Source organism: Cebidichthys violaceus, unplaced genomic scaffold (genome assembly GCF_023349555.1).
Source record: "Cebidichthys violaceus isolate CVI_PGR_0920_01 unplaced genomic scaffold, fCebVio1.0.p SCAF_4, whole genome shotgun sequence".
NCBI lineage: Eukaryota > Metazoa > Chordata > Actinopteri > Perciformes > Stichaeidae > Cebidichthys > Cebidichthys violaceus.
In genome coordinates, this window is record NW_027176594.1 from 5876399 (window position 1) to 5897230 (window position 20832).

Here is a 20832-nt window from a genome sequence, read left to right on the forward strand (position 1 = left end):
TGGATCATTTTACAGTTATTACAGAAGACATTTTGACATTTCACAGTCGGAAAAGTACATGACGTTTGATATATTTTATTTTGATAGATTGTTTGTCATAAAATCTGACTTCAATAAAAAAATTGCCCTCAAATCTTTAAGGCTAATAAAATGTGTTATTGAACTGATAAAAACATTTAAATCACGTCATAAATTAAATTTAAGTTCTTTAAGTTGGCATAGCAGCTGTACGGGCTTTGATGAGCACAAGAAGAAGACAGTTTGTCTAAAGATAAAAGAGGAATTGAAAATCAAAAGTGGAAAAATAAAATGTCACAAAAAGAAGAATTATTACCCATGTGCCAAAATTACAATAATGTTAATATAAAACGACAACATATCATAAAGAGAGGTGTTGTGTAGCTTTTGTGCTATTACAGACAAACAGACACACAGACACACGCACACACACACACACACACACACTACATAGAATGACGGTTCCCTTGTGTCTGCAAGTGCTGTTTTACAAGCCTATAAATCCCTGCTTGTATATCAAAGCCCAACAGTCACACGAAAGACAGCAAAGAAAAATGACAGTGAGATATGATATTGATCTTTAAATGGCAGTTTATGTTTAAAATGTGTTTTTTCTTATAATAGACACACTTTCTTCACCCCTGTTGATATTTGCCTGATTTTATATCTTTTTAACGATCTGCTGTAAGGTCAAAGACATTATGCCCAATACATTTTCAATCTCCGAATCCTCAGTGGGAGCTTTGAGATCTGGATGCAAGCGAGGGAAAATGAACAAAGACGCGTGTTCGACATCTGTTTTGCTGGTGAGACAAGACAACTCCATATTGTGTGGCTAATGTACTTAAGTGTCCAGCCAGCTTTGGAGCACAGGGTGAGAGAGGAAAATGAAGAAATATGAGGACTGGCACTCCTCTTCAGTCAGACAAATGTTGGTTCATCTGCTCCTTGCTTCACAAACACGCACACACGCACACACACACACACACACAGAAAGAGTAAAGACGCAATTGACTTAGCATGATTAGGCTGTTCCTTGACCCACGAACACTGCCTCTCATTAAGATCCTCATTTGCGGAACAATTTTAGAAGCAGTAGACTGGTACATAATGCGCAACATCTGCCTGCCCCCTGTTTCTTGTTCAGATGCACAAACTGACACATGGTATCTATGAATAAGCCTCCCTCTCTCTCTCTCTCTCTCTCTCTCTCTCTCTCTCTCTCTCTCCCCCTCTCTCTCTCACTCTCTCTCTCTCAATGACCATCATACATCTGCAACAGGGTTTTGAGTCTGGTCCCTGCAGTTGCATCTTCATCTCCAGGTCAAAACTCATTAGAAAATTCACTTATAAGAAACCTTGAAAGGGATTAATTACATACAGTAAGAGGCAGATCATATGGCAGAATACGGTCCTTAGAAAGTCAAATTAACACAATTCTCTCTGAGGAAGCTGGTAACTCAAAGGGATCATTTTTTAACCATCCCCTCTTTCATCATCAAATGCGTGTAATTTGGCCCCAGACATTTCCAGTTGCTTGCATGTCCTACACAGGCATGTTCCACCATGTTTTTGACAGTGCCTGCTGCTGCTGCTCTTTCCTAAATCTGAAGCAGACTGTATCTCCCTCTTTTAAGTGTTTGTTGTCTGTCCCACTAATGACAGATTAATCCAAATCTTTCTAGGTACATAAAAGGCAGGTCTCTGCCAAGCACTCTTTCATATCACATATCTTTCATATCAATGACATGCTTCCTGTGTTAAAAAAACATTTTCTCACATCACTTCAACCTTTGTCATTATCTGATTCCGCTTCTTTCTTCTAAATGCTTTTATTTGTATGTATGAAACAGGTACAAATCAGTTTATCGTTTACACTGCAACAAACTTTAGAAAATGTATGTGGAATAGGGATTTTTTATTCTGTCTTTACATTTATTTGTCCATTAAAACTGCTTCTTTGGGCCAGATTACACTACTTGGGCGCACTGTTAAGAGATGTAAAACAAGAAATGGAGAGTGTAAATGTCTGGATTTGGTGATATTAAGTGGCCCACAGTTGCTGTATAAAGGAGCACCACTGTCACAATAAGTATAATACATGTTGAGAATCTCCAACATAAGCTACCTTAAATAAAAGCAAACACATTTGATTACCTAGTTAGAACCAGTCTGCGTGAATGAAGAATCTTTTAATTGAACTCTCGATCATTAGCTTGTATCCTGGCAGTCTTGGGAATTGTGGATTTGTGACTGAAAAGAGACCCACCCAAGATTCATACTAATTTTAAGTATAAATAAGATCTCTGAAACTGATATCTATAAATCATAGCTCAAAGAATGTTTTTACAGTAGGTTCCTGGTATGGTCTGTTGTTTGGGGAGAGCTGGTCAAGTGATTAAACTCGCTCATCTGATTATAACAGACCTTTCTTGTCATAATAATATAATTTATAATACAGCTGGAATAAACAGATTGTTTTGTTGTTTTGCTGAGATAATGCGCCCTACCCGACCAAATGACATACGCTACGTCACTAAAAGTGCTTTACTGGATGCCACAGAATATGACCAACTCGGACGTATAGCTGCAAATACAAACAATACAGTAGAAAAAGTAAACCGACCCCTGTTTGAAGATGTCTCTGTGGGCCTCTCGTGTCTAATTGCCCAACAGTTAATATGTGCAGAGCCACCCCTTGAAACAAGACAGCTCTTGCATTGACAATCCCAATAAGCATGCTTGTCTCACTTCCGTTCAGCCTCAGCGGAGTCACAGGGAAGTTCATGTGCTAGGCAGCATTTAATCTACTGGGGGAGAGAGTGACACACAACTGTGATCATGCAAATGCGACTGCATGAAAAATTCAAGAACCAAATGACAAGCCCCGGTGTGCCGACGCTGACAGAGGAAGGAAGAGAGGCACATCCCGGGGAAAAAAACATGACACTCCATGGAGAATTGTGAAAGCACAGTCTCCGCCTGACGCCTCAGGTAAGTGGGGATATTGTCTGCATTAATGTGGCCTAGCTTTGATGCTGAGGGAGGAAAGAACCTGAGAACTGCGGGAGATGACAGTAGATACTAAAGAGTCACAAGTCCCCTGCTTTAAAGGAACATTGATTGTACAAATGCCATCTGGGATGTCAAACCTGCACAGTGTTTAGCAGAACATCACCCCCGCTACATGGAAATGAGACAGGCCGCAACATGTGGGTCTTTGAACACAGTCACTTTGTAGCGTGGCTGATGACTCTATTTGTTGAATGTCTAATGTTTTCTTCTTCAATAAGATTAGATTACAATAATTTGTTCACACACTGGCTGCCTTTTGAAGTTGAAATTGGCCTTGACAAATCTCTGAAATTTCCCCACTAAATTCATGTTCACTTGCTGACATTTTGTTTGTACACATTTTTATTCAAGCGATGGCCCGAGGAAGGATATCATATATTTCGCTGGAGTCAGTGGGAGAATTATCAGCCTTTCTTGACCTCAAGCATGAGCCATCCTTATGCTGAATCCTGTGAGACCTTGGACTGCCTTACAAAACCCCAGGACAGAGAAACCCATTGATTACCAGTCTTCCCTTTTTTCAGCCCTCAGACACACAATATCTGTGCACTTAAATCAGACAACTCCAGTTCAAAACCTTCCCTCATCACAAACCTTACACTCTGTCTTTGCCATCATGTGCATTTCTGAATGCATGTGATGTCGCTGACCTTGCATAAGCAATCCCCCCCACCCCCACCCCCCACCACCATCACATGCTGTGTGCACAAGCCCCCTTGTTCGTGTCCTAACCCTAGCCCCAATGAGATGGCGTGGACCTCTGTTTGACTCCCATCTGATGACCTTCTGGTCGTATCCTCAACAGACAAGAGCTCTAATAAAGGAGGAATTGATCCACACAAGACCCACCTCTCAGAGACAGCAGCGTGGACTTGCATGTGTGTGTGTGTGTGTGTGTGTTCGTGTGTCCACAGTGCCATGAACCTCACTCACGGCTCACCCAACTGGCCTGCCATCCCAACCCCAGTTAGCTCCCTCAGGATGTGTGGGAACAAGGAGTCAGGCTATTTCCCTGGGGCTCCTGCCAGAGAGCTTGTCCTTTGCTTGGTGAAAGGGTAAATTAAGGTGGTGAGGTTGTATTTAAGTTCATATTTCCCTTGTGTATGAGAGAGGAGACCAAGGACATGGGACATTGATCTCCCTGAGTAAATGTTGTCCAGTCGTAAAAACAGCTTTTAGATGAGAAAAGTATTGGTCTCATTTCCAGCACCTGTGCTTCCTTCTTTCAGAGTTAGGAGAACTGTTTCTGTAGAGTTGTGCTTTAGTGTTGCTCAGTGCCTTTTTCTCCTTTCACTATCAAATATGACACCTAAATGATCATGATCCCTGTTTTGATGTTTGTGTTTTTTGCTTATCCAAATTGAGGCTCGAAGAATAGAGGGTGCTGTTTGATATACAGATTGTATGACGAGGCAAATTTGAGATTTTGGGCCATGAAAATAAAATTGACTTGACATGTTGGTAGCAAATAACTTAACGTAACGAGAAAATACCAAGTTACAATAAGTGTGATATTTTTATGGCATTAGAAATATCATATCAGTAGCAATCGTAATAAAGAAACACACTCAAAGTCATCAATTGCCTCCTGATTTGTGAAAAAACTTAAGAGTATGAGCCAGTCCTTTGAAAAGTCTCAACGGTTCTTAGGGATGGTTAATCTGACCTTTCTGGACCTGTCTATGCTTTAGTAGTGACTGGAACTTAATGAACAAGAGGACCTCTGTGGATTTGATAGATCCGCGAGTGCGGTGTACTCGCTGCTGATGGTCTTCCCAGGAGGTGGAACACTTCAGTAGCAAGTTCAATAGCTCATTATCAGTGGTCCCACTGGATAATTAGTGAACAGTGGGATTCTGTCACAGGGACAAATAAACATGTACTCTCCTTCTCTATCAAGCAGCCTTTACTGGTTACTTACAGTACGCATTTAAAGGTCCTCTATATGATATTCAGACCATTAATATAGCAGCAAACAACTATTTACAATGTAACGATACATGGAGTAATGTTACCCTGAGCAGAAAATGAAGACGCACAGTTGAAGTTCCTGTTTTTGTGTTTGCTTTCTTAAATAGTAGGGGCCACAATATGTACTGTATGTGACGTTTTACAGTTGAAAAACAAACTTGCAAGTGCTCTGTGGATGAGAAACTGTGATGGAGGTAATAAATCTAACTTCTAACTGTTGTCCTTTGTTCAATCAAGGATCCTGGATCATTCCATCACAAAATTTATGATAACAAACTAAACATAACCACATAAAACATGCTTTAGTTGCTATGAGCAGATATTGTATTGGAAGAGTGGATGTTGTAGGAAAGACTAATGAAATTGTTTGTCTTTGTTTCAGATGTTTCGTATGAACGATTTGTTTCCTCATGTTGTTGATAGAAGAATAAGTTTCTCCCTATGTATTTGCTGTCGCAAACTAGTGTAAATATTATTTCTAGGAGAGGAGGCTGTACCTGATGAATAATGGGGATGATTGACCTGCTCATGCAGCCCACCCAGCAATACAGAAGCATAATTCTTTCAACAATTATGAACTAAAGAAACAGCTTGAAGCTGAAAATACAGTATTGCTACACACCCACTATCATAACTACGCTATCACACATCTTGTGTGCAGAGATTTTTTGATCTGATAGTTCGGAAACAGCAAAGAAAATAAGGGTCATGTTTTGCTTTGATGTGCAGTTTATGTCATATTACTCATCCACAGCCCCCGGTGTCTATATGGTTAATCAACACTGCTGAATAAAAAAACACTTCCTGAGTCAAATTAAAGCAGCATCAAAGCATTTGAAGTACACGCAAAATGATTCAAACAATCCTTTAAAGGCCTTTTGTTTCGTTGCTCACATGTAATATCTCCTTTAATTAGAAATGTAAGCCATCTGACAAACAGGCATATGGTCCTCTCTCTCCCACGGCCTTGGCCAAGGAATGAATATGCATATCCTGGGACCTCAGTAGCTTGTTACCCTGGAATGAATTCTACACAAGCCTAATCCCTGATCTATTATTTACCCCTTGACCAAACATGCAAGTGGGGCTTCCAAGCGCTTGACTGGGATTCTGCTGCCTCTCTCACCCCAGTGGAGGAGTCAGGCTGAGTAGGGCTGTATGTCTCTCTTTCTGCTCCACTCTATCCTCAAAAACACACACACACACACACACACACACACACACACACACACACACACGCACACACACCCCTCACTCCTTCAACTCTTCACTCTTGAGATGTCTCAGTCAAATGTTGAGCGTTGAGCAAATCCTCATAAAAACAAGCCCACAATGAAACTTTAATGAGCGCGCCCACTTCTGAGGCATATGAGGGACATGACTTAGTGTCACATCCCTGCAGTACTACACAGAGAAACCATAAACTATTTCCAACTGCCTAAAACACGTGGGCGTGCGTGTCAGTGTGTGTGTGTGCGCGCGCGCACGAGGCGTGCGTGTGCTTTACCCGCGAGGGCAGAGAAAGTGAAAAACAGTGAAAGTTTGCATTGATGAAATGCAGCTTGTACCCCCAAAAAAGTTAACACAGCGTTTCAAAGATAGCAGGATATTTAAAAAAAAAAACAACGTGTATTTATTTTGTACTATTTGGGCTATTTACTGTTTGGCTGCATTTGACTGGTTTTATTATAGGTGGTATTGTTTAAAATACAGATTATTTGAACACAACACATCTAAACTAAACATCACAGAATCCTCGCTGCTTGTCAAGTGTTGCTTTGCGCTGAAAATGCGCGTCTCTTTGCCGATTTCTCATCTTGGGGCTGAGGGGTTTTTGCCACATTTTTTTCGCACAAAGATGTTACTCTTCCTCCTGACACAACATCGTAAATCAGCTCATCGGGCACAGAAACTCTGCGGACCCACAGTCACTCGGGTTACAGTCACAGACGGCGTGTAAAACACTGGTCTGAATTCACAGCAGCCACCTTCTCTCCAGCCCGGACCGTCCGCTGCTCTCCTCGGCGCACTGCGCTGACTCTGCAGAAGGAAACCATCGGGGGAGTGTAGGAAGGCGTTTTTTTGTTGTTGTTGCGTTTTTCTCAAGGTAGGACAAGAAGTTACAACACAACTTCTGGTTGTCAGCGATCCTTATGTCTATTTGACTTCTTTAGTTTACGGTTTGGGGATAAGAAGAGTGGGACAGAGTGTCGTGGTCGTGCGTTCGTCACCGTGAGACCGGCGCGTTTCCAAACGTCTTGACGCGCGGTTTTTCTCGGTGGAGAAGCTCGGACAGAGTGATTTCTCGGGATAAAAAAGAGTGACTGTTTTTTCCGTGTTGCATACTAAAAAACTGTTATAAACGTCGATGATACGTTTGTGAGAGGAACACCGACGGCGATTCACCTCAGCGCGTGCAGTATTGAAGAGGAGAAGGTTCCCCACTTGAGGGCGAAATCAGACTTTTTTGAGGACGCCAAGTTTTGAAAAGTGCCAGGAGTCCCGGGGTCTCTCAGTTACAACATGCAGCAATGGTAAATATGATTTTTCTGCTTGTGCTAACTTAAGTTATTAATATGGACCATATTACAAGAATAAATTATGGAGTTGGTGACTCTATTTTTTTTTTTTTTACAACTTATCTGCTAGTCGGTCATCTGCAAGTTAACAACGTCTTTATGAGTACCTTATTTCCCACGCTTGTCTCTTGTCATATCCACACTTGGCTGGATATGTTTATATGCCTGCATTTACAAAAAAACAATTTCTTCTGCTTGTTGTGATCTTTTCCTTTTCTTTCTCTTTGTCTTACACAATCAATAGTAATCATTTGGAAGCATATTAAGGCCATAATCAGAAACGAGACCTAGAATCTGTAACATCCGAAGTAAGTTAACAAAATATTACTTCGCTCAATAGTTTTCAACAGGCCTTGAGAGTGCTCTTTTCTCCCCATAGACAAATTCAAAACGTTTCCTTGCCATTAGGGGACAAGTCATTCACTCCAGATAGTGTAAAAAAAATATTTGATTGTTTACATGATATTTAGGTCATAAGTCACTTGATGCTACCTGTAGATTTGGGCCTTCACGTTTACAAACGCACACAAATGCACACAAACGCACACAAACCACTGAATGCAATCTCTTCAGATAGCAAACACACACAAACAGGGCTGATAGAAATGTGTTTTGTGTGTTTACTTAAATAAATGTGAGCAGACTTCATTTCATAGCTGGCAGCAACATTTCTCAAGTTATTTTTCAGGCCTAAAATCCCTCTGCTGAAAATCCTGCTTCACCTCTCTGATGAATTCCTTCTACTGCATGCTATTTTTCTGCAACTCTTTTTTATTTCATGAAATATTCACTGTCTTGTTTCAGGTGATATTTGGTCTGTGTGTGTAAGTCTCTATCTTATGCAAAAACAGACATGTTTGACTGTGTTAGATGTCAATGCAAACAATAGCTTTAGGTCATTTAAATTGCTGCCTTTTTCACAAAATTTGACAGATTTGTTACATACACTTGTTTCAGTGCCTGTCTATGCGTCCCTGTGCTACGGTACCTCTAAAGCAAACTCGGGGAAGCTCTTGGCCAACAGCGACAGTGAAACACAAGTACATATAGGCATTTCTTGTGTGGAAGACATTTCAGTGTGGACATATCTGAACGCTTCGGGAGACAGGGAAGATGGAGGGAGACGAGTAGAAAAAGAGAAACAGCGAGAGAGAGATTGAGATGAATGGCCCCACTTAAAAGCACCACAAAAGTACCTTCACACTTATGTCAGTGAGATGTGTGTGAGATTAATGTTTAGCACAGTATTTTGGCCTGGTCTGAGTGTGCGTCAGGGATGTTTCACGAGCCTGTGCTGGTGCTGCGACTACACTGAAGAATGCCAATTTACATTCCTGGAGTGTCATTTCATTACTTTTATCTCCATGCTGCTCTCTCCCTGCCAGACCAGTCAGGGGTCTGTTCAATTCAAACGTCCTTTACTGCGCAAATCACACAAACTAAAATGCAAATATTTGTTTTTACGTGTGTGTGTTTCTATCTCTCTCTATAAGTAAGCACTTATTACGTTCTCAGAGTTATTGACAGAGAATGAGTGCCGGTGTGTTGCTGCAGGACAATACATAAACCAAAAAAAGAAAGGCGATAGACAAAAAGGTTGGACAACAAAACTCCACATAAAATAATGGAGAAAATGTCGAGGCAAATGTCCTCGTTATGCACTGACTAGATTCCGCCTATAGCGCTGTTACGTGAGGTTAAAGAAAAAGTTAAAGTTGTCAGCGAGGCTGCAGCTAGGTCGTGATTCCTCTGGGTCTGTGGGAATCAGAGAGGGGAGAGTGTGTGAGAGCGTGTGTGTGTGTGGGGTGGGAGCCACTGGTTAGTCGGTTCAATAATCTGCTGGACAGGTAGGCCTGTGACGCCCCCCTTAGAGAAGCTGCTAATGAAGAGAAAGGCTGCTTAGTGGTGCTCCGCTCTGACCCCAGCACCCCTCCCTGTCCCCCCTGCTGGCTTCCTCTGATTACTGCTCACATGGAGAACTCTTTCTTCCTCTTCTCCCTCTACTCCATCCTCTCCATTTCCCCTGGTTTTCTTACTTTCTCGCTCCCTGCCTCTTTATTTGAATAGAATGGGTGTATAAAGGAACTATTGATAACCCTTTTGGTACATTTATTAATTTTTGGCTCTTGTTTTTTTCCATTTGTGTACTTGCTTATTCCCATATTTTATGTGATTAATCGAGGGAGATAATCACCACTTGATCTTCAAGCTCAGACCCATTTTCTGTGCAATTTTAGTCATGACGAGGCTGCACTCTAATGTGTAGAGCTTAACCCTGGTGGCTCACGGGTGAAAGGAAATATGTGTAAGCGCAGAGCGGGACGAAAAAAAACAAACAAACAAAATGTATTTTAGATGAAGGGAAAAATGTACTTTCACTCATACTAACAGGTATAGATATTCAGCCTCAAGAACATCAAAGCAACATTCTTGCTTTATTTATCCAGGAGTGGGTCATTGCGGCACCTATATGGTCCTCTCTATCTGTCCTCAGCCCCAATAATCTCTCGAGTGACTGATAGTGTGTGTTGGCAGTGACAGAAAAGGTAATATTTTGAAAGAGGGAGTGGGGTCATATACCTAGTGGTGGCTTGAGAAGGAAATCTTTGAACAAGACCCTGTAACCGAAGCTGCAGGCTGTAGTGACTAAATAGAGACGCTGTGAAATGTTCAAACAAATTGGATGGCAGGAGTCCTAATTTAATAAAGAGCACAGTGTGAGACATACTTGATTTAAAACAATATACATAAAGTAGACATAATTATATTTTTTGTACCTCGGCAAACAAAGTAAGAAACTAAATCTTGACACACTCACACTCATGAAAACTCTCCGGTTTCCTCTGAATACATTATGAAATTTGGTCTGTGTTCCTGTGATTCTTAAGTTTGAAAAAAGACATAAATAGCAGTATGAGGAGAAGAGGTAATGAACAGGGTTAACAGCTGTTATGACATGAACATTTAAGGTGTGTTTAGTCTTGTACTATCAGACAGATTGATATCTCTAAGTGTTTTTTTTATCTAAACTATAGCATTGTCTCCGTAGTGTGAATATAGATCACTCTTGCAAATGGCAAGTTAATGAGATTAAAACCAGGCTCAGTGCTACAAGCTGTGTTTGAACTGTAAGGTGATAGTTGTGCTTACATGTGTTACATTTTTTGCGTCATTTTCTATTTGTGCGGGCTTTCATTTCACATGCTAATCCAAACACTATCAGACTACTTAAAGAAGGCATCAGGAAAAACTTTGGTCTTCGTTCATGAACACACCCAGTGTGTGCAGAAGCCACACACTCCCTCAGTCTTTATTTGTTTAAAGTGAGAAATGATAGAACAGATTTTGCACAACTCAGCTTTTAGAAAATACACCGACTGCTGCATTTTTCTGTCTACCTAGACACGGTCATGACTCTTACATTTTCAGCTGTAATTTGGGGTGGCCTTAATTGATTCTGTCCAGAACTAATTACCGACAACTGTGTAAAATAAACACTTCAGTGTCACTGGGTGGCAACTGTCCGATCGGTAGGGAAATTACATTTCACTTGTAATCCATACGTTCTTCAGCAGGACTAGAATATAATTCATGTCGACGCTATAGAAATACCAGAGACGCTGGACTTGTGTAACGAACAGGAGTATAGTTGTAACCAAATGGCTCAGTTGGGAGGTATAGGGTTATGTGGTATAATTTATATTTTATAGCTCCCTCCTGCACCGACTGCACTCCAGAATAAAGTTGTTCGATTTTGTTCCATGAACAGTGAGTGAGAAAATCTGGGATTTCACTTGTGATGGAAACTCCAGACACCACTTTGTTCCTTGCTTTCTTCTTGTATTTTTTTATTTTCCTGTTAAGTCTTATTTCTTGCTTTCAGATAAAAAGAGACCTAACTGCTGCTGTTTCAATACATGCCTCATATGTGGATGTTTGTTTGTAGGCTTCTTTCATTTTGTGGGTGTGTGCATTAGTGGTCCCTGCCTCGGTGACTCAAACGGCATGGAAAGATCTCCTCAGGGCATACAGAGTGATTTGATTAAAAGAGAATAATTTGCCCTAAAGGTGTCTTTTCTCTTCCCTCCAAAGAAGCTAGTGGAAGAAATCTGATATGACAAGATAAGTGGTGGCTCATGAAAAATTCCTGAGGACTGAGACGTAGCATGTTGACTTTGGAATTATTGCCCTGAGTGTCTAGTTCTTTGCTGGTAACTGTGCCTGACAATGTTATTTTTACCTGAGTAGTCTTTGATTCCTGAGGTTCTCTATCCCCATTTCTCTAATTTAAAACCTGTTAATGTACTGTCCAAAGACAGGACCAAGTACATTTCACACTTCATTCCAGACATTTACACCAAAGTACTCTTTAATGGAATGGTACCACATGGCGTTATTCCATACTGTTTGTTAAAAGCAAATTAATACCTGTTTGTGACTTGAAGGACCATAACAATTGAATGTCATACCTTTAACTGGATCTGTAGGCTTATCCATTTACTCTGGCACGACGGGGCGCTGATATTTCATGCACTGGTTTAGCCAATCAGGATCAGCCAAATAACATTCTATCCCCAGTACCGGTTGAAGATATGGCTGTTGTACCGTAGCCCAGTTTCCAAACTTTCCACCATATTTCAGCAACTGAAAAAGCAATGCAACAAGTGAGATGATTAACTGTGAGCAAGTGTTTCTTCCCTTCCTGCCCTTGTCTTACCCTGGCATCAGGTGATGTGTATCATGTAGATGTTGATGGCAATGATGTTAGCATTGGAATAGGCAGGCTGGTTTTGGGCCTACAGATCTGGGCTTCCAATTCATATTCCACGGCTCCTGCTACAGTTTGCGCCTCTGTCCATCCCTCTCACACCAACACTGACATCGGTAAGAAGGGAGGCACTTTCCTGTCCTTTCACTTGTGACCTCTGAGTACCAGAGGTCCTCCTTTCACCCGACCTATCCTTTATTTCCAACAGTCACAAACTTTAATTTCTTCAACACTTTCACACAGATGTATTTCAATTGGAAGGATCTTTCGTGTCAGTCAGGATGACGTTACGCAACAAAACTTAGGTTTATGAAAACCATCAGGAACATGTCACTTCACACTTGGGGACATGCAGTATCAAACACCAGTCTTGTGTTTGTTTGTCCCATCCACCTCCCAACTTGCGTGATCTTTCTCAATAGTTATTACTACGTCACTAACTCTGACTGTTGCATAGTCACATGGATGCATTTAATTTATATTGTCCACCAGGAAAAATGTCCTCATTAAATTTCCATTGGCATTGTTTTCTTGCTGAGCGACACGAAAATAAAATGGAAAACTTGTGTCCATGTAAACAGTCAATACCAGGAAGCATTGGTGAGTCTGTCCTGAATGGCAAAAGCATTACATGAAAATTTCATTATGCTACTTCACAGGAGTGATTTAGCAAGCTTATAGAGCCCATTAGTGGACTCTTGGTGCACTCATATAACAGTGGTGACAGTGTGTTACCCTTATTTCATCACAAACAAATTGCCTTGACATTGCTGCATACAATTTCCTAAAGTACACCGTACAATATCCAGTCCATTCAGTCATCCATTCCAGTATCATTTCAGAGGCTGTGTTGGGACTCTAATGTGATTCCATAAATGTGTCACAAATGAGCAATGCAAAGCTAGGTTAAATATTTTAAACATAACATGGCATTGTGTACTTTGTTGGTGGCATGTGTCCCATTTGACTTCCACAAAGACAGACCCTTTTCAAATGTTATTACGAAATAGAGAGGGAACAGAGAAGTATAATTCCTGTGTACAATGACTGTGTAATCAATCTCCAGCCATAGTAAATCTTAATATATTACATTTTTGAGATGTTATAGTTTACATTTTTTAAAGTGCCAATCTAACACATATTTAGTTTGTCCTTATCCAAGCCAAACAAGGCTACAGTCAGAAAGAAAGAGTAGTAAAGAAGAACATTTCTATCACTCCAGAGTTTATTATAGATTTATTATTTAGTAACGACTCGGATTTTTACTTCTGTTATTTGTGTGTTGATGAGTAGTAACCAATGTATGAATCCCATCTATGCTAAGAGGGAGAAGTGGTCACCTTGGTTTTTCAAGACTTTCACCAAGTTTTATCTGACAATGAGTGCTTGAATATACTGAATATGAATCAGACACACTTCTAACCTTGTGGGTGTATATAAGTGTATAATCTAGTCTCTATTAGAGGCTGGAATCTGTGAAAATAACAATGAGACTGTCCTCCGGACAGCAGCAGTCGTTTTAGAAAATCCTCCAATATGACGTTCACTTGACAAAGCCCTCTAGTGGTCATAGGAGTAATGACATTTGTCTGTCGAAAGAAAAGGAGGAAGTTGGCTGTAGTACATTGCCATGAGAGGTTGCTGCTCGCACCCTGTTTCCAGTAGACAGTCAATGACGGTCCCCTACCCTTTATGGGTAGTAATCTCTACCCAAACCACAATGTTTTTTTAACCTTAAACCTGCTGTGTGGAATTTGTATCTCCCCCTAATGGCAGTAAGAGTAATTACAATACCAATGGTGATGCATGTTTACGACGTATGCCTGCATCTCCCCCGCCCCCAGTAGTTCTCTCTTCAAGTCTTACCATTCATGTTTCATTTTTAAATTTTTTTTATTTAAACCTTTATTTAACCAGGAAAGTCCCATTAAGATTAAAAATCTCTTTTTCAAGGGAGACCTGGCCAAGACAGGCAGCAACATCAGAAACACATAGTTACCGACAGAAAATACAGAACAATACAAGTTAAAAGAAACTAAAAGTTAAGAGACAATGACAAATCCAAGTTAATTTAAAAAACATTTACATTTTTGGGAACCTGCCTGTATTTCTTTAATTTTAGATTTAAAGGCAGTAAGTGATATGAGTTCTTTGAGTTTTAAATCATTCTGCAACATATTCCCCGATGAGGGTGCAGGGTACACAAAAGCCCTTTTACCCATTTCCGTTCTGGCATTTGGGCTAGTGAGCATAAAGAAGTCCTGAGAACGCAAGGAGTATTGTCCGACACGTTTCTGCATGATGAACACACACAGGTAGTTTGGGAGCAGACCAAGGATTGCCTTATAAATGAAGGTGTACCAATGACAGAGCCTACGGGTGGCCAAAGCAGGCCATCCTACCCGAGAGTATAACTCACAGTGTCAGAGCTTTACAATTGGTAATGAACCGCAGTAAACCATGGTAAGCTGTGTCAACTATACGGAGACAGTTAGCAGAGGCATGCATATAAAGAAGATCACCATAGTCCAACACAGGTAAAAAAGTAGCAGCAACTAGTCGCTTTTTTACATTAGTTGAAAAGCACAGCTTATTTCGAAAATAAAAACCCAATTTTAACCTCAACTTTTTCACCAGGTACTGCACATGTGGCTGAAAAGTGAGGGAGTCATCAATCAAAATACCCAGATATTTATAAGAGTGAACAACCTCTATTTCACTTCCTTCAAAAGTGACCACCGAAGGGGTATTCTGTGGCCTACTCCGACAGTTTGAAAACAACATAAGTTTTGTCTTATCTGTATTTCGAACCAGTTTACGAGCGCTGCACTAGTATTACCAATAACAACCTGTCCAAGAGCAGTAATGTGACATCTGTGTCTGCTGTTAGTCCCTTCCCTTCTTTTAGCGCTCTCCAACAAGTAAAACCTACACCAATAGAGATTCGTTTGTCTTCGCCGTTTTTCTTTTTTTTTTACTTTACTCATTCCTCTGAATGCCAAGTTTCTTTTTTATCTAGACCATCTAATCCAGAGACATTTCTTGGACGCTTAAGATTTTCCGGCATTGCTTCCGCCATACTCCTCGCTGCTGCTCCGCTGCTCCGGTCTCTTTCCCCTTCCTGACCCCTACAGCTCTGGCTGGTTTACGTAAAACACATCACCTCCAGTCGGTCTAAGCTGGTAAGTCACAAACACCACAACTCTGGTATACTGCAAAATACAGAGAGAGCTTTCCCTGGGCGGCGATAGGCTTGAATGTAATGTACGTTTATATGTAAAAGACCCAAACTCTAGCTTTAACTTAAGTACTCATTTTAACTTAAGTACTCATTTTAAACCAAACCATTGGCATCCCCTAACCCTAATCATCACTCATAAAACTTTTTTGAAAAAAAAAACAGTTTTGGAAGGCAATGATACATGATGCTGCCATGCTGATAGAACCGTCAGATCAGAAAAATCTGCAAACTTCATGCATTTACAGATTGCCTTAAAGGCCAACATCCCTGTTGGCCTTTAAGGCATTTTCAACAGTAGACCCACAGCCATTACACACCTGCTAAGCACTCAATACAGTGAGCATCTACATTAATTTTGTTTGCAGTAGGTCCTGACCTCATGGTTTGGTAGGAACACATGGATTTACTCACAGAAACGTCCTCCTTCAGTCTGATGCGTCATATTTAACCTCACTGTAACATTTGCATCTTTAATTCCCTATCTGTGTGTCAATCAACATCACAACATCCACGGGGTATGTACGTTTAATTGATTATTCTGCATCTATTGAACTATACTACCATGCAATACATCACCATGAACCTGGATGACATGTTAGAAGCCCTATCCTGTGATTGTTGGTGACAAAAGTTGCTATTTACGGTGATAATCATAGTAATTAAGCAGTCTAAGGATGATGGGCTTAAGTGTCTTTGTTTGGTCCTTAGTTCACTTTTCCTGTTTGAGGGAAACAAAACCACGGTGGAGGGCACATCTGTATGTGTGTCGATGCCTGTGTGCATATCATTGTGTCCGTATGTCTTCACATGCAGTCGTCTGTGTGTGTTTTTGGAGCTGGGGGGAAATCTGCTGACAGGTAGTGTGTCAGGAGGGGGACAGTGGCGCTTTTGAGACAGACACAAGAGACGAGTCTCAGAGAGAGGGGGAGAGAAAGAGGGCCTCTTTCATGTGACTCTGCATTCCACCAAGGCACAGGCAGAGAGAGGCACAAGACGAGACTTGCGTCCCCCCTCGTCACTCCTTCTGCCTCCTCCCCCACTTCACCCGCTCTCCCGCCCTCCCCTCCCCATCCAGCCTCCACCCTTACTCTTTGCCAGTGACCTTAACATTTATCAAAAAGCCCCATGCTGGAATTCCTCTTCAGCATCTGTGTCCTGGCGGGACAGTCAGACGCACACTCATACATGACACACATGAATGTGCACACACACCCTGTCGCAGACCAATCTGTTTCGAATATTGTGGCGCTGTGGAGTGTCTGTCCTTGTTGTTCCCTGAGCTAAAGGAGGCTGGCCTCGAGACACTCACACACAAAGACATGGACAAATGCTTGCACACACATTCTCTCTTCCGTCTTGTTTCTTTATTGTACCTCCTGTCACTTAGTCCTATTCATTTAACCTTTCATTAGAGCCAGCAGACAGCCCTGTGTGTGTCTGCACAGCTTCAGGAACAATGCCAAAAAAAAGCCCCACTGTCACAGTTATTAGATTCCTCTGGCCCCCCTTTACCCCGGCAACTCAATATTAAGAGAGGGAGAGTGAAAGAAGGGAGGCAGGATGAGGAAGAAAGGGGTAAAGAAGGGGTGGCATGGGTGACGTTGCATAGCGTACAACTCCTATGGAGAAGGATCCTCTTACCTTGTCAAGGACATGTGCCACATGTTGATAGCAGACACGTCTCAGGCAGAACAAGGACGGGAATGTTGACCACCAAAAGAGAGACAGAGAGGAGAAGACAAGCATGGTGTGTCTGTATTGTGCTGTGGCAGGCAGCAACCTGGAGGAGTTTGACTGAAAACACATACAGTCTGAGCTGAAAGAGTTTCTGTGGTGATTCTGTGGCACCGATGACGAGCATTAAGAATGTCTTTATAGAAATGGCCAATGCATCAGTATTAAGTTGAGACCGTTTCATAACCAGTTTAAAGTTCCTTAATGTAACTTTAAAAAGAATAGTGAAAATAGTGCCAAAAGGGAGTGATTTAATACTGAAGCCCAAAAACTGGGTCTTTTACTAGCATCCTACTGACAAGGTAGTAATAACATATTGAACAGAGCAATTATGAACTTTTAACAGGGAGGGTGACTTGTGGTTGTGTAACGTTGCATTAAATTGGGTGATGGTACCAGGAAACATGTTTGAAGTTCCTAACCATAAAAACAAGTTTAATATTGCTGTAGTCACTACAAGTGGACATTGTATTTCTATATTGGAAATTATGGCTGATATCTTAAGCATCAACCTTTTATTTTAGATTTTTCATAAATGTAATTTGCTAGAATAACAGAAATTCATCAAGTTTTTAGAGTTCAAGTATACCTGATAATATCTCCCATCTCCCATCTCAAATCCACAAATTCTCTTTGCACTTTGGGACACACAGGGCTGGATGATTTCTAATTTGCCACCCCAAACTAAAGTTTGTGTAAATTGCGTCAAAGTTCAGCCTTTTCTGGTTACAATGTGAATTTGTACTCTGAACACGGTAATTAAACGCCTTTGGATCTGCTTTGATGAAAGCTGTGCTGCCTTTCTGGTAACTCCCAGTGCAGTCCAGTGAAGCTTCAGTAAAGCTGTGTTTAGGTCAGACCAGCCCAGTCAGCAGACAGCGGACAGTGATGCTCCTCCAGTAATACATTAGCTGAAATGGATCAAGGCCTGGAGTGGAAAGGCATTGGTCACTCTGGTGGGGGGCAATGAATCGCTCACCAGTCATTGCAGATTGAGCTAGCGCGCACGCGCACACACACACACACACACACACACACACACACACACACACACACACACACACACACACACACTCACTCACTCACTCACTCACTCACTCACTTACTCACTCACTCACTCACTCACTCACTATCACACACACACACACACACACACACACACACACACACACACACACACACACACACTTTCCCCGCCCTGAAGACAGCGGGCCAGAAACATAGCAACAGTCTGAACCCTAACCATCAGGCAGCAGTCTTGATGAAGTCCATCTCTCACTTCTGTCACCCCTCTGGTCCGAACCCTCCCTCTCTCCCCCCTCTGAGGCCACCGCTCGCTCTGTGTGACTGACTCTTTATTATCCTCATCCCGTCACTTAGTTAGAGCTGTGACCAGCAGTCTGTCTCTTGTCTGTCCTCTCTGTCATCCCCTTTTCCACCCTCTCCCTCTGCCTCGAGGCTGTCGATCCACCTGTCTACCCCACATCTCTCTAATTCTCTGATTGGGCTCTCTCTTTCCTCTCTCAGGGCTGTAATTGATGGTGGTGTTATTGTGTCCAGTTCTCTGGCCCTAAAGCCGTTCCTTCAGGTCAGCACTGCTCGACCATTTAAGACATGCAGGGAATGGGTTAGACAGTGAAAACTTTTTTTTTTTTGCCTTTTTGTTTGCATGTTCTTGTATGTGTGCATATTTGTGAGTGTTAAAATCAGGGTTATCCATTTTCCTTGTCTGTTTAAGCAATCAAAATGCGCTTGATTGGTTTTGAAAATGTTCTTCAAAATTCATAAAAATCTTGACCTTCAAGCTTGAAACTATTTTGTCATTTTGAATAAGGGACAATATTTCCTCCATGTTCCTGCTCAAGTGTAATGTTTGCCCTTGGTCACCATAGAAATGCACAAAGTGGCTTTGATTGTGTTCTTTGTTTGGTGGTGCTTTTTTGTAGCATATTTCAACAGAATTTCAAACTATTTTACTGAGTAATTTCAAAGTTTGGTGTTAAGTAGTTTTCAGTAGAGTTCCCTGAAGAAAGAAAATCTCTACCTGTTTACAAATTAGAATTTTATTCTTTTTTCAATGATTATTTTCTTACTTGTCACCTGTACAATAATCAAGGTCCTCACATTTAAAATGCATGTTTTTCAATTTCTTCACTTTTTTTTTTATCTCAATGGAAGACATCTTGATGAAGTAGATCTTCAAAGATTTCCATAGTTGAGTAGGCCTTCAGTCTGAATGATTCGTTGCCTCCATATGTATTCACATTTACCCACCTGAGTTTTTTCCAGAGCTTGCTTTTGCTATAAGGTTGGTAGTTGGATATATGGTATATCTACCTTGTACCAGTATTCAGCTACAGTAATTGGTAAAAAGAACAGATATAGAGTCAAATTTATCCACAAAGCTTTTTCTCTTTCTTTTTCTGTCTCTCTTTGTCCCTGTCTCTGTTTTTGTCTCTCTCTTTCTCTTACTCTTAGCCCCCAGTCCCTCCCCAGCATGGACCTTGTATTTATTACCCTCTAAGTAATCACTTTGCTTTCTCTTTTGATAGACTGTTATTGCTCTAACTAGCCGAGGTCCCTATAGGTATTTGGAGGCTTTCCAGTTTTATTAGACAAAGGCCTCATTATTCAAGGCCAGCATTAAGACTACCATTAGATCCATTTGCCCCCTAGTCACATGTATCCAGTTGCAGCCAATTCATATTATAGCACACTTAGTATTTACAACACAAACATGCTCATTCCCTCTTGTCAAAGTTAAATATAGACAATATTGAGTAAGCTTTGCCACTTTGTGAGAGGTAGCTGTGAAGATGTCTCCGCTCTTCTCCACTTTAAAATGATAGTCTTTGCACACATTACATAGGTAATGTCAACAGCAATGTCTAGTACCTTGATAGCTTGTTTTTGAAGTTGAGGTGAAGTTTATATGTAAACTATAATGATACTACAGGTATTGTGCATATTTTTCCAATTTTAAAAAATGGAATAAAAGTTTTTTTTTGACATATAGGGGACATTTCCAAATGATATTAATGTTGCCACTGCTGTCGCAAAGACCACTGGATTGCTGTCCATTCATTCTTCAGAGCATAGCAGCTACCAAGAACGCAGGACATGCTGCATTTTGTTTTCCACACTTATTATTTTGGTTGTTCCACGTCCGCCGCAAAGAAGTTACATTGATTCTCTTTGGTAACTGGGGAGAGCTACCACGGAAAACTAAAGCGCTATCCTCTTCCTTTTTTTGGTTTTGCAATGGTTGATGCACTTCCTCTGTGCCATAAATTGACCCTTTGTTGTCCTGGGAGATCGTACCCGGTGCCATACTGAATTGCATAGTGAAAGCTGGACGTAGAGGGAACCAGTTTAATCGCAGATGGTTTCATTATTATAAAGCCAGAACTTTGTGCAATTAGGGATGGGTACTAAAACCTAGTATT